Here is a 14,294-nt window from a genome sequence, read left to right as displayed (position 1 = left end):
GGTGTGTATTAGTATCTCATTATAATTTTAGTTTTAATTTCCTTGATGAGTGATGATAATAAGTATTCATGAAATTATTAGCTATTTGTGTATTCTCCTGTGTGAAATGTCTATTCAATCATTTTGCCCACCTTTGTGTAATTTGTCTCATTAATATCCCTTTTTAAGAGTTGTGTATATAATACACATTGAACTAGTCACATATATTATGAATATTTTCTCCCATTCATTGCTTGTGTATTCATTTCAATAAAGAGGTATTCTTCAACAGATTCCTAGAGCTTTTTGAATCAGAAAAATTGCTCAGAAAGAGTTTCCATATAGCCACATTCCCACACACACATTTTCCCTACTATTAATGTTACATGGATTATAATTGATGAACTGATTCTGATGCATTATTATTAACTGAAGTCTAGTTCCCATCAGGGTTCACTCCTCATATGGTATAGTTCAATGGTTTTCAACAGTGTAATGCCATATCCCACCACTACATTATAATATAGACCCGTTTCACAATCCTAACATGCCCTGAGCTCCACCTGTTCAGCTCCCCAAAACAAAATCCTGGCAACCACTGGTATTTTTGAATGTTTCTATAGCTTTACGTTTAGAAAAGTTTGTTCCTCTCCAAAAAGTGAACCATCAGGATTTTGTGTGGAATTGAGTGTGACCTAGATAAAGTTGGGAAGAACTGACATCTTAACAATATTGAACCCTAATGTCCATGACCATGGATTCCTTTCCATTTATTTTGATTTTCTTTGATTTCTTTCATCAGAGTTTTATAGCTTTCCTCATATAGATCCTGTCCATATTTTGTTGTCTTCACATCTAAGAATTTATTTTTTTCTTGGTGATAGTGTAAATGGTGGTATGTCTTGAGCCCTCTATTGAAGGTCAAAGTGATCACAGCAAACTAATTCTTTATAAAGCTGAAATGTTTAAAATAACAATTTATATATAGAAGATATTTCTAAATATTGTATTAGAAAAGAGTTAAAATTCTAAAATCTACAAAAATGTAGTGTAAATAGCATCATGGCTGAAAAGACAGTAACTTGAATTTACTATTATTAAAAAAAAAGAATTTCAATATATTCAAGCCATGAAAAGACTGCACTATTTTGAACCCAACATAAACTAGAAGGTTATTTAAGTGCTCTTCTTTATAGCTTCTGTTCTTGAATTTTACTAGTCAAATCTTCATAAAAATTACCAGAAATAAGGCAATGTTGATATAACAGCAAGCTATATGAATAATCACAAATGGAAGATGAGTAAGGTGCTAAGTTTAACGATTTTAAAGGGTACTGCAATATAAATATCAAAAAATGCTTGCTTCAATAATTGAGTTTCCTGAGGCTACTTTTGAAAAGCTGCAGTCCTGTCTTTTTATTGTTTCAAGGACAAAACCAAGATGGCACTGATAATTCAATGTGGAAAACAGCAGAGATGAGAGCCACATAGACTGTTCATTCAAGATTTTCACTAAATCATATTATGATAAAGCTGCACTTTCCTCTCATTTTACTTTTATTTCAAATGTATTTATTTCACTTTAATTGAAACTTTATCATTTTCTCCTTGGCATTTTGCCTTCAGTGTACATTTGTCTTTATATTTAGTCACAAGCACAGCTCTACGTTGTTGAGCTTACACAAAAGAGACACAGCCCTTACTCAAAAGTGGTCCAAAAACCTGCAGAGGGAGAAACACTTTCAAATGCATTCTATGAAGCCATCATCACCCTAATAGTAGAACCAGACAAAGGTATCACACAAAAAGACAGCTGCAGGCCAACAGCACTACCTAACATAGATGCAAAAATCCTCAACAAAATACCAGCAAAAATGACTCCAGAATTACATTAAAAGGATCATACAACATGATCAAGTGGGATTTACCCCAGGAATGTCAGGATATTTCACTATCCGTAAATCAATGAATGTGATAAACCACGTTAACACAATGAAGAATAAAAAACACATGATCATCCCAAAAGATGCAGAAAAAGCTTCTGATAAAATTCAACATCCATTTATGATAAAAATTCTCCAGAAAGTGGGCATAGAAGGAACATACCTCAACATAATAAAGTCCATAAAAGCAAACTGACAGCTAACATTGTACTTGACAGTGACAAGCAGAAACTTGATTCTTACTTGATTCTTACAATAGAAAATGAATACATCTGGTAAAATCATTCTATTATGTAAGGAAAATTAATGGACTTAGAAAATTTACCATCAGCTTACAATGTAACTGTCAGTTGGTTAGTATCATCAAAATCAAAAATTATTTAGGCTAAAATTATTTAGGCTAAAATTTCCTCTCAGATTAGGAACAAGAAAGGGATGCACACACTCACTTTCATTCAACATAGCTCTGGAAGTCCTGTTCACAGCCATCAGGGAAGAAAAAGAAGTAAAAGGGATCCAAACTGGAAAAGAAGTAAAATGGTCACTGTAGACAACATGATACTGCACACAGAAAATCCTAAAGACACTACCAGGAAACTGCTAGAGCTCATCAATGAACATAATATAAAACAATGCTAAGAATAAAGTAAGAATCAAGTCCAGTCAACACCTTGATTCCAGCCTACTGAGGTCTTGAGCAGAAGCTGAGTCACTCTCCGCCTGAACTTGTGATAACACAGAATTGTAAGATGATAATGAAAAAGAATATGAAAAGGAATATGTGTATGTAAATTATGACTGAAACATTATGCTGTACACTAGAAATTGACACATTATAAACTGACTATACTTCACACACACACACAAAAGTAAAACAACACATGTTAAATCCAAGATAAAAAAAATGGGTATTTTTTTTTAAAGGTAATGTGTTTGTTGACAGTATACTATAAAAGCAATAGAAAATGAATACATCTGGTAAAATCATTCTATTACGTAAGGAAAATTAATGGACTTAGAACATTTACCATCAGCTTACAATGTAACTGTCAGTTGGTTAGTATCATCAAAATCAAAAATTATTTAGGCTAAAATTATTTGCATCATAGTATTTATGTCCTTGTAAAACTATATTTATTAGAACATACCTAGATTACATTCATAAAGCGAATTTTGGCCATGTTTACAGATAATTCCTCAACACCTTTCCAAGAAGACTTATGGTGGATCTCTAGGTACTTAATCCTTCACTTTGAGAAAAAAAAAAAACTCACTAAAGGGAAGAGCAGAATCAATAGAACCTCAGATATTCCATAATTATTTCCTCTGCTATCTTATTCATCCAAAAGCAATGCTTCAGTATATTTCATTGGAAATAAAAGTTTGTAATCATTTATCCTGATAGTCTTAGGTTATTTACTAACAACCAGAAGAAAATGTAAATATTTATTTTGGTCATTTACAGAAAAAAATTTGATAAGGGACAATTTTTAAAAAAATTTGTTATCACTTCATCTCAAAGTGATGAAAGCATTTCATCATTAAGAGTATTTATGGAAAAATCTTTCTCAGGAATCAGCAGAATGGAGACCTGTATTTACCTCACCTGAATACTTTTTTTTTAAACCTAGAGGCTCTGTAAATAAAGTAACAGATAACATGTTTATCTTAGTGATGCTCACAATTTTGTACCCACTTCTATCACATGACTAGGATAAGGCATGTATTTATATGTAGAAAAAAAAACTTATCCTGAATTTTTTGCTAGTTGATTTGTTATGTAGTCTTACATTTTCTTTAATCTGATTTTATTATTCATTATTTATTTCTGGTTCACATTTGGGAAAGCTGCTCAAATAAACTGTCCTCTATCCCCCAAGTTTAACTCTGAATTTCACAGTTTACCAGATTAAGTGAACAGCATTTAAAAAATTCCCATGGACAGGGTCTGGCCAAATACATTTTATCATATAACTTATAAAATTTATTATCTTATTTCAGTGATCTCTTACAAAAACAGGTTTAACATTGGAGGAGATTCTTCAAATCTATTTGATCAGCTTGATATGAAATCTCCTGCAGTTTAATTTTCCCTTAGGGCTTAATACTTTGATTTCTGGTACCTTACCTCTTTAGTCATGGCTTTAAAAATGCAGCCAAAATGTATATTTAAGTAATTCTCCTGGGGCCCATCACAAGGCCGTGATAAACAGTGTTCAAGAGTACATTAAATTCCAAGCCTTATTAAATGGACAATTCAGCATCATGATTACATTACAAAATAATAGCACTCAGTTAATGCATTTATACAAAAAAATATACATACATTGTCTAGTGCAGCTATTGGTAAGGGAAAGTTTATTCAATGATAACCCAGTATAAATTGTAAGGAGTTAAAATACTCATTTCCCCCAAACTTAGGGGAGTCATTGACCAAAATTATCTTAAAGGAAAAAGCCAATACTGAAATTCTATTACTCTGTTTAATCTAAGTGGCTCTGCTTTAATCAATGTTCATCAATGTGAATCTGATAAATACTGCAAGGAAAAAATATAATACATAAAGAAAAATTTTAAAATCTAACAAAAACAGTAAAAAAAAGAAAAAACTAACCATTTTGATAGATCTAAGGCTTTGCTCCTTGCTTTCAATTATTAAATAGAGGCAGTGTGTCCAGGATAAAAAATAAAGAATCTGAGATGTTTTTACTTAGAAAAATGGTAATGTGAAGAACTGTTGTAGCAGTGGGAGAAGTCAGAGAGAGACACTTTGAAACATCAGCACAGATGTGAGTTTATGAAAAATAAAAGCAGCAGCTAAGTCTATAGGTAAAATAGCAAAGCTGAGTTGCATCTGGCAATTAAGCTGAATACCTTGGGAAAATCAAACTCAATACCACATAAAAATATTTTCACTGATAGAGGCATTATGTTTCTGCTATTTTTCTCTGCACACTCTGTAATTCATAATTGTGCCCTCATGGTTGTGGTCAATATGACCTGCTTGAAGGACTGGTAGGTCTAATCGTCTGTGGAGCAGGGCCACAGGTTTGTAAAAATCAATGCCACTGGCATTCAGGTCACGTTGGAGCATGGAATTCATGCTTTGATCGCCCTCTCTGTTCTAAACATGTAGTAATGCATGATAAAATATTAAAGAAGGAAACCTAACAGGCACTGCCAGACTCAGACACCAAATTAAAAAAAAAATCTCTCTGTGCCAGAAATAGAGTAAAAACATGCAAAAATGAGCCAGGTTGCAGCTGCAGGCTTACTGAGCTTGAGATGCAAAGAAAGTCTGAGGGCAGGAGTTCAGCTTCTCCAGGGTAAATGGTACTACAGGCACTTCATGTAAAGTGGTGACTCTGAATTATATTGACTACATAAAACCAGAGAATGAAATGTGGTCCCCTATACCAAAAACTTTAGTAAACAGAGACAAAAAAAAAAAAAAGTCTAGTAAGTTGAAACTCAGCAAAAAGTATATCTTATGAATGAAGAATTAAGAATCAGATGAACAAAAATCAATCAGATACCATCAACTGATGCACAATAAAAAAATCTAAGAATGTACTTCAGTCAAAAAGAAAAACTCTCCAATAGAAAATTATAGAGGGGATGAAGGAATTTGTGGGGTATGTGTGTGTGTGTATTTCTTTAAAAATTAACTGTATACATATAATGATGTTTAGTGGTCTCAAATATACAGACAGATACAGTCACATGTATTTATCTGTATACCAATATATTACTAGTATCATACAATTTGAGAAGTTGAAAGTGAAATCAATGTGTTCTAGGTTCTTTTATTGTTTTCTGATATTTACTAATTTTAGCTAACTTAAACATGCATGTTGTAATTTGGAAGGTAAGTATTGCAAAAATAGTAATAATAGACTGGATATGTTGAGTTGGTGAAGACAAATATTGGTTGATGAAAAACAGACTGTAACTAAAGAAGAGACATGAGGAAAAATATAAAACAGAAAAAATATGTATAAAGCACACAATAACATGTTAAACATGAACTCATTATTTTTTTTAATGGAGGTACTGGGGATTAGAACCCAGGACCTTGTGCATGCTAAGCACATACTCTTCCATTGAGCTACATGCACTCCCATCTCAAATATGTTAGTATTAAAGTGACTGTAAGTAGATTAAGTGCTTTCTACTATTTTTATGTATAAGAGATAAAATTTATTATTTAAGTACAAATAAAGAATGAAAATTAAGAAATGGTAGACATCCTTTATGTGTACTTAAATATTAAAATTTTCAATTATTATATAATGCAATTTATCTAAATTTTAATCACCAGAAAACAACATCCATTTAATATTTAGAGTCACATAAATAGGTGGTAAATATACATGGAAAAAACTGCTACTAAGGGAAAAGAAACATGAATCCAGGGAAAGCTTTCATGTTCTGTTTTTTTATACATTCTTTACCCTCTGATTTAAATAAGTTTCAAAAATTGTGGCTTAATTATAAAAATGTTAATAACATTTTATTTAAGACTATTATAAATAAAGACAGATATAGATAAGTAAATATAAAGAATGCCATAATTTATAGGAGAATTCATATTATTTACGTTTATAAGGTTGTTCCATCCTGTATCAATTTGGGACATCCATTCAGCATAGTTCTTACATTTGCTGATGAGATGAAACTGTTTACATGAAAAAGGTAGTTAAAATGTGTTAATCAATGTTAGCTATATTAAATGTTCCTAAAATTTCTAAGAACACTTAACTTTCATTCTTCACTAAAGTAACTGACTTAATGACTCTTCCTCCAATTATCCACCAAGAATCTGTGTCTGTCTCTCACAAACTTTGATATTGTATCATTTTAATTGAAATCAATTGGCCATTTTGGTACTAAACATGGAAGCCCACTGTATGATTACTTTGAAGATGACATTTATGAAGTCAAAATTTCTAATTGTTTATTAATAAATAATTAATTGCTTTTGCTTACTATGTACTAGAATCATTGCCAGTAGGTGGGAAGAAAGAAATAAGCCATGTCAGTGCTCTTCTCTGTACACGGAACTAGTGACTTGTCAGAAATAAAGAGCCTATTGTCAAATCTAATGAAAGTATAATATTTCATATCTTGCTGAGTCTTCACTGAGTTTTGGCACTGAGGACGGTAGCTATAAAGAAGTTGAGTAAAACTATTATTGAACACACTATTAAATATAAGTGAAATGAAGATTTCTTGTTCCAATTAAAGTATGATGCACATACTGGCTAAATAAAGTCAACTGATGTTCATTAAATTAGTCACAAGAGAATGATTGCATGTTCATGGGGCAACTGACTTCACCTTTGTGTTCAGAAGTGTTTTATTATCTCTATGGGAAGGACAATGCTAATTATACAAGCGCGGACCTTGGGATGAGTTGAATTAACCTTCAATACAAATAAGTTAGAATACAAATCTAGTGACTATTAGCAGGATAACAATCTGAGTATCTAGGAAAAGGGGGCAAAATTATGTCATTGTCTTTCTGCAGGTGTTCCTGTGTGGTGGGGAAGCCCCAGCAGCAGGTAGTAGGAAGCAGAGCTCGGCCCTGGCCCCCATCCCTTCATGAGTTGTATCTTATTGACCTGTGTGATGGACCTTCAACTCCACCTCTTGTGAAAATCATTTGTGTCTGGGTCAATCTCCAGGTAATTTACCTGATGAGTAAGAATATGAACAAAAATCTGTAGCAAAGATTACATTAATTTAAAATTATTGATATATATTCAATACTACATAACTTACAGAAAAAACTTATTTCCTTCTAAATATATAGAAATGAATGAAAGAATGCAAATTGCTTTCCAGAAAAAAAGTATTTTAAGTTTTGATGGCACCCAAGGATTATTTTGAAGAGACCTAAGTATAATTTTTGGGTTATGATATTGTGCTGTATAATATTTTTGATTTTATATTTGATCTTTTTTAAATTTTTGTTGAAAAGTAGAACCAAAGTTGAAGATCTTATCAAAGAGAAACTTCAAAAAAAGTTTACAAGAACATGTTAAACATGACAAATATCCAAACAATTATTTGGAAATAGTCAAATTGTTGGGGTTGAATGAAGGAAAATAATATTAATAGCAGTGGTGAAACCAATGAACTTCATTATAGATTCATAGATTCATTTGTATTTCTTAATATTCATATACATTTATGTTGATATAACTTTTAAGACTATAGTAAGTCAGAAATTTACACTGCCTCTGAGAAAGGTGGCAGAGGTTCATTAGTTTTAAGGTTTTTATGACTTTTAAAAGGAAAGTAATTTCATTTTATCTAAACAAATATAAAAATGTAATACCTGGCTGATAAAAATGTCACAGTTCTCTAAGCAAGTAATTTGGTTCATTTTCTTTTTATTGCTCTTATTTTGAATAGTTTCTGTGAATAAAAAAAAATATTTTTTCCCATCAATGTGCATGGGGACCATCATTTAAGAAGGCTTAACTCTGTAGAGTTTATATTCCTTTCATATAAGATATCCTCTTACAGAGTTTTTAGGAACAAATATTTCCTTGATAAGAAGTAGATTTCTTCAATGACAAATTACCTTTGTAGAGTGTTAGATAGTCCAGCTTTTCCTCATGGCTGATTTCAATCAAGACAGGTTTTTTCTATGCACCCCTAGGGCTTTTTCCAACATGCTCTGCTCCTGAGAAGGAGCTTATCTCAGAGAAATCCTTATTCACCTTAGCATGGACTGGTGTCTCTCCTGCTCCTCCAGGGGGCGCTCTGCTTTACCAGTGGAGTGTGGGAGAGCGCTGCCTTGGTCCTGCACTGCCCAGGCTGGGCATTTCAGTTAACCTCATGTTGGGCTTCACTTAGCGGGTACAGTGACTTACGATACACTGCATCTTCCAACCTTGCCTTTTTCTCTGGTAAAGATAATAAGCTAACCATCATCATCTATTCCTTGTTTTGTATCTCAGTGTATTCAGAATTAGGCTGGAGAAAAAAAAACACTATTCACTTTGAAGGTCACTTTAAAGAGTCCAACATGAATGACAGTTAAAAACATGGAAAGCGAAGCTGTGGAGGTTTGTGTCTGAATCACATCTTCATGTCTTATGTGTTGTATTATTTTGGGCAAGGCACTTCCTCTGAACTTCAATTTTCTTATCTTTAAATGAGACAAAGATATATTGATTATTATAAGGATTTAGTGAACTATGATTTTGTATGTATAATCACTTTGTAAGTACAATTGTACGAAATATAACTATGTGTAACTATAAATAATAACCCTTATAACAATAGTGTTTAAATAAAGTGATCTATTTTTATATAGACAAATATTTAACAGAAAGTATATGGGAGGTAGTTAAGGTTATTGTATTTATACGATACCCACAGAAGGCAGAAAAACTTAGTACAATACTTTATGCATAAAAGAGTTCCATAGAATACTGAGTATTCATCACTGGAAAAAATAATGGGGAAAAATAGGATTTTGGATAGAAGAGAAAAAGAAGTTCCTTAATACAGCAAGCCTTATTTTTTGTGAAACATATTCCTTGAGTATTCCAGTTGTCAGTAAAGAACAAAACAAGCAAGCAAGCAGGGAAGGCGGGGCATAATTCTCTTTTCATTCGGAATACCACTTTCTCTTAGTGTTCCTTACAGCTGCCATTGCATGTTTTACTTTTTTCCTTTTTTAGGAGGCAATGCTTCATATTGCAGCCTCTTGTCTATTTGGTTCCATTGCTATAGATTAATTTTCCATTCACTGTAGTATAATCATGAGCTATACATACTGGGATAATTGGTATAATAAATAATCTATACATAATCTTTTATTTATCCAAAGTGAGATGGAACTTCTATCTACAGGCAATCTTGAAAAATTAGCATCTTTTTTTTTTCCAGGGAATTAAAGGATTAGTGGAGACATATCCTGTCTCAATTTCAGAAGTAGGTAAAAAACCAGGTTAAAGATACAGTTGCAATTGCAGCAGGAGAAACCAAGATTGATCCCAAGACAGTTTAGAAACATCGTCTATTTAAAGGTATGAATTCTGTCATATTGCTCGGGTAACAGATGACATAAATAAAATAATGGCCAGCATTTCATGAATCGCAGAACAGTTGAATACCATGTGAATGCGGACATGTCCTAGTCAGTGAATAGCAAATTAGTATGTGCTGGCTGTCACCTATGTCTTTTTTGATTCACTGATGCAATACACTTCCTGAAGGCTGTTCATCTTAGACAGAAAGAGATGCAATGATCGGTCATTACCACCTTCAACACTCTCCCCATTCTCTATCCAATCACTACATTTATTTTTTCTCTGTGCTTAGCTTGTACCATAGCGCAGTCCAGTGGTAGGGCTTTAACAAGCAAAAAACAAGTTTTTGGTAAGAGACGTGACAAAGATACAATGTAACATACGTGAAAAAATATGTTATAAAATATAGCCTACCAAACATGTAGGTTTTTCAGTTAATTATACATACTACCACATGCAATAAGGAACTCTCTGATCATCAGAATGAATAGAACAAAACATAATTAAACAATACACAAGCTCAAAACTTCAAAGAAGTAAAATATAAAAATCATAAAAACATAATCCAGAAGGCACCCTACTTCAAGATGACACCTGCACCCCAATGTTCATAGCAGCATTATTTACAATAGCCAAGACATGGAAACAGCCTAAATGTCCATAAACAGATTACTGGGTAAAGAAGTTGTGGTATATTTATACAATGGAATACTGCTCAGCCATAAAAACTGACAACATAATGCCATTTGCAGCAACATGGACGCTCCTGGAGAGTGTCATTCTAAGTGAAGTAAGCCAGAAAGAGAAAGAAAAATACCATATGAGATCGCTCATATATGGAATCTAAACAAACAAACAAAGCATAAATACAAAACAGAAATAGACTGATGGATGTAGAATACAAACTTGTGGTTGCCAAGGGGGCGGAGGATAGGAAGGGATAGACTGGGATTTCAAAATTGTAGAATAGATAAACAAGATTATACTGTATAGAACAGGGAAATATACACAAGATCTTATGGTAGCTCACAGAGAAAAAAATTTCACAATGAATATATATATGTTCATGTATAACTGAAAAATTGTGCTCTACACTGTAATTTGACACACTGTAAAATGATTATAAATCAATAAAAATATTTAAAAATATCATAAAACATAATAATCAAGTTGTGCTTCCCAAGACTGGGTAGTCAATTAAATCACAAGGAAAACTCACACCTGGAATGGTTTTCAAAGATGACAAAGCTATGTCTCAAGTACACTTTATGAATATGGTACATCAGTTTTAAAATATGAATTCTTGAAGATAAGAAGAAAAACTTAAAATATCTAATTTGAAGTTTGGCTATGCCATATGTATATTTTATGAAGCCTCCAATATGGCTTAATTCTTTCTTGAATCATGAAAGGTATAAATTATATATATATGTTCGTATGTGTGTGGACACACATATCTCTATTCAGATGCAGTAAGGAAGTGTATAAATGCATGTGTGTATGCGTATGTGCATAGATCAAGATAGAGAAACGCTGTATCTATTTATCTCACATCTGATAAGGACGTGATATAAAAAAATAAGGAGGTATATATATTACAAACACACATACACACACAAAGAGAAAAAAATGTGATTAGAAGAAATTACCCTGAGAACCTTCTGCTGTAGTCATTTTTGTCATTTTACAGTAGTTAATCTATTTCAAATTATATCTGTTTTTTATAAATACAAGACAGAGATCTAACTCTAACATACCCTTTCTTATTAGGGTAAACAACAGCTAATTGTGATAGGATGTTAATTCAGTTTGACAGAAGGCATGTAATGAAATAAAACTTTCAGATCCTATTAGCATAGGGGTACTATGCTTCATGGTCATTTTCAACAGCATTGCAGTTGGTGGTTAATGACATGCACATCCTGGAGAGAGAGCGTATTTTGTTTGATCAGGTAGGTTAAGAGATGACAGAACAGTGCAGTCGTGAGGCTCTTGATTGCCACGCACACTCTTGTTACTTGCCAGTTATTTAAGGAGAACCTCACTGATTCCTTTTAAGAGACTAACTGGAAATGAATGAGCTCTCAAAGTTTATCAATGTAAGCAGCAGCATAGAGCATCCTAGCCCATGCATGCTTCACAGTGCCCGTGGGTGGTAGCATGGGGGCGTAATTCACCTGAGTCATGTCATCATCACAGCCAGACACATCACGTTGTGATGGTGTCTAATGTTAAGAGTAGGAAAAGGTTGTTTAGATTTGAATCTGCACAATATCTGCAGGTCAGTCTTTAAAAAATAGTATCACAGAAATATTTTATTGCTATGAGAAGCTGTTTGTAATATTGGTGGGTAAAGCATGAACCCATTTAAAAAAAAAAGCATGAATCCATTTTTTTGCTGAAAAAATGACACACACACACACACACACACACACATACACATGCAGGTGTGGAAAGCTGAAGATATACACCTCAATATTAATAGTGTTATTTCTGAATAGTAAAATGATCGGTGATTGATTTATGAAATTTATTTATATCTTTTGGCTCAACTATACTTTCTACTTGAGTATAATGAGCAAGAAACAACTGCGTAATTATTAAAAAGATGCCCTTTATACACTGGAATCTCTAGTATAACAAAGTATGTCTTTATAGTACAATGCTTTTCATTTACATCTCTTTTCACTTTACAGAACTCCTTCATAAACAGTGTTGTAGTTGATCAACACAGCAACACAGGATTAAGTCAAGTTCTTGTGCCCCATTTTATAGACGAGAAAAGAGAGTCTCAGGGAGTTCTCATGCCTGCCCAAGGTCACCCAACTTATGGATGGGGGAGCTAAGGGTAAGCCAGGATCTCTGACACCTGGTTCAGAATTTGCCACAGCTCCATGCTCCCTCCGGGGACAACTGTCACCAGCCCAGGCCTTGAGCTTCTGGACTCCAGCTGCTAGCTCTCAGCCACATTCTCATTGGAAAAAAAAAAACCCCACAAAAAAACAGCTTTCTAACTTCTCCAAAATAGTCAGGGGCCCTAAGAGCACACCTGTAACCATTTCACTGCTCTGCTTAGAGCCTTCAGGCTCCTCATGGCTGAAGGGCAAAGACTTTCAACTTTGAGCATCCTGCACTGGGAAGCTCTCTGTGGTGAGGGGCTGTCTCTTGCAGTGTAGACCTACTGGCAGCACCTCTGGCCTTTCAGCAGGTACCAGGAGCACACTGCCCCTCCTCATCCTCCCACATCCAGTTTCCTCAACTAAAAATGCCTGTAGACATTCTGTTCCCTTTGGGAACAAATGAAACCCCCAGGACCCCTACTGTGGCCTCTGATTTCTTCTGCTGCATCTCCTTTCCCCGAGTCCTGTCTCACATGTTGACCTCAGCAATGGTATCCTCCTTCACCTGTACCTTCTTCTGAGAAAATATGTGTGTACATATATACACATGTATATCTGAATTACTTTGCTGCATACCTGAAACTAATACGACATTGTAAATCAACTGTACTTCAGTAAGTTCCCCTCCCCTCCCCAAATCTGACCTGTAACATCTGTAGAAGCCTACTGAGCAGTCATGAAAAATGGACCATTGGATTGCACATCTCCCCTGAGTGCTTCCAAAAAGGAGCTGAGGGGACAGCCCTTCGTGGAGGTTGCTTTCCCTTGATATGCACCTTCTAGTACCTCTGAAGTGTTCTGCATTTTCTGCCTGTTCTCTCCCTGGATTACTGTTTGGTCCATTCAGGGCTTTCCCCCAGGTGCCTGGGTCCTTCCCATCCCTGGGCAGGGCCGGCTGACTCAGGCCATTCTTCCTGATTCGCTATCCTGGTTCACGCCAGATTTTGCACCTGACCCTCGGAAACTGCTCACTGTCTCATCGTCAGCTCCGGGTTCCCTCTCTCGTCAAGTGATGGCTTATCTTCCTGCCCTTCACTTTCCTGCATCTCCCTGCTGCACCAGTGGACAGACTATTGTTTCTCGGGTTACACTCACTCTCCTATGCTCTGCAAGGACTCTGTCAACCACGTGTCAGCACTGCTAGCCGGATCCCTGTCCGCTTCTGCCACTGGAGGCATGGGAAGGAGACAGAAAGTCAGAGGAGGGAGAAAGGTTTTAGATCTTTTTGTTGTGCTTCCAGCTTCAGGCTTGTTTTCGGTTCCTGTCAGCATCACCATGGCAGTGCATTTGCTCTGGGCGGCAGCAATTCTCTTGACAATAGCAATTAATCTCAGTGTCTAGGTTTTTCAACACTCCCAGAACCACCCTCATTGTGACCCCTTAGAAATATCAAAACCATCCCCTGGCAGCCTCCAAGGTCT

The 14,294-nt window shown here is 34.6% G+C and overlaps 1 long non-coding RNA gene across 3 annotated transcripts in view; it reads right to left on the bottom strand.

The window, feature by feature from the left end:
- Positions 1–14,294, bottom strand: part of LOC141577564 (uncharacterized) — a 541,558-nt gene that overhangs the window by 257,223 nt on the left and 270,041 nt on the right. The window contains exon 3 of one of the 3 annotated variants that reach the window (XR_012506821.1): positions 2,372–2,443. The exons of the other annotated variants lie outside the window; for them this stretch is intronic. This is a non-coding gene — a long non-coding RNA (uncharacterized LOC141577564). The remainder of the gene's footprint in view (positions 1–2,371; positions 2,444–14,294) is intronic. 3 annotated transcript variants of the gene reach the window in all.

This window comes from Camelus bactrianus, chromosome 4, assembly GCF_048773025.1.
Source record: "Camelus bactrianus isolate YW-2024 breed Bactrian camel chromosome 4, ASM4877302v1, whole genome shotgun sequence".
In the NCBI taxonomy this organism is placed as follows: Eukaryota; Metazoa; Chordata; class Mammalia; order Artiodactyla; family Camelidae; genus Camelus; species Camelus bactrianus.
The sequence above is the reverse complement of the archived record's forward strand: the minus strand, read 5'-3'. Positions and strand labels throughout refer to the sequence as shown.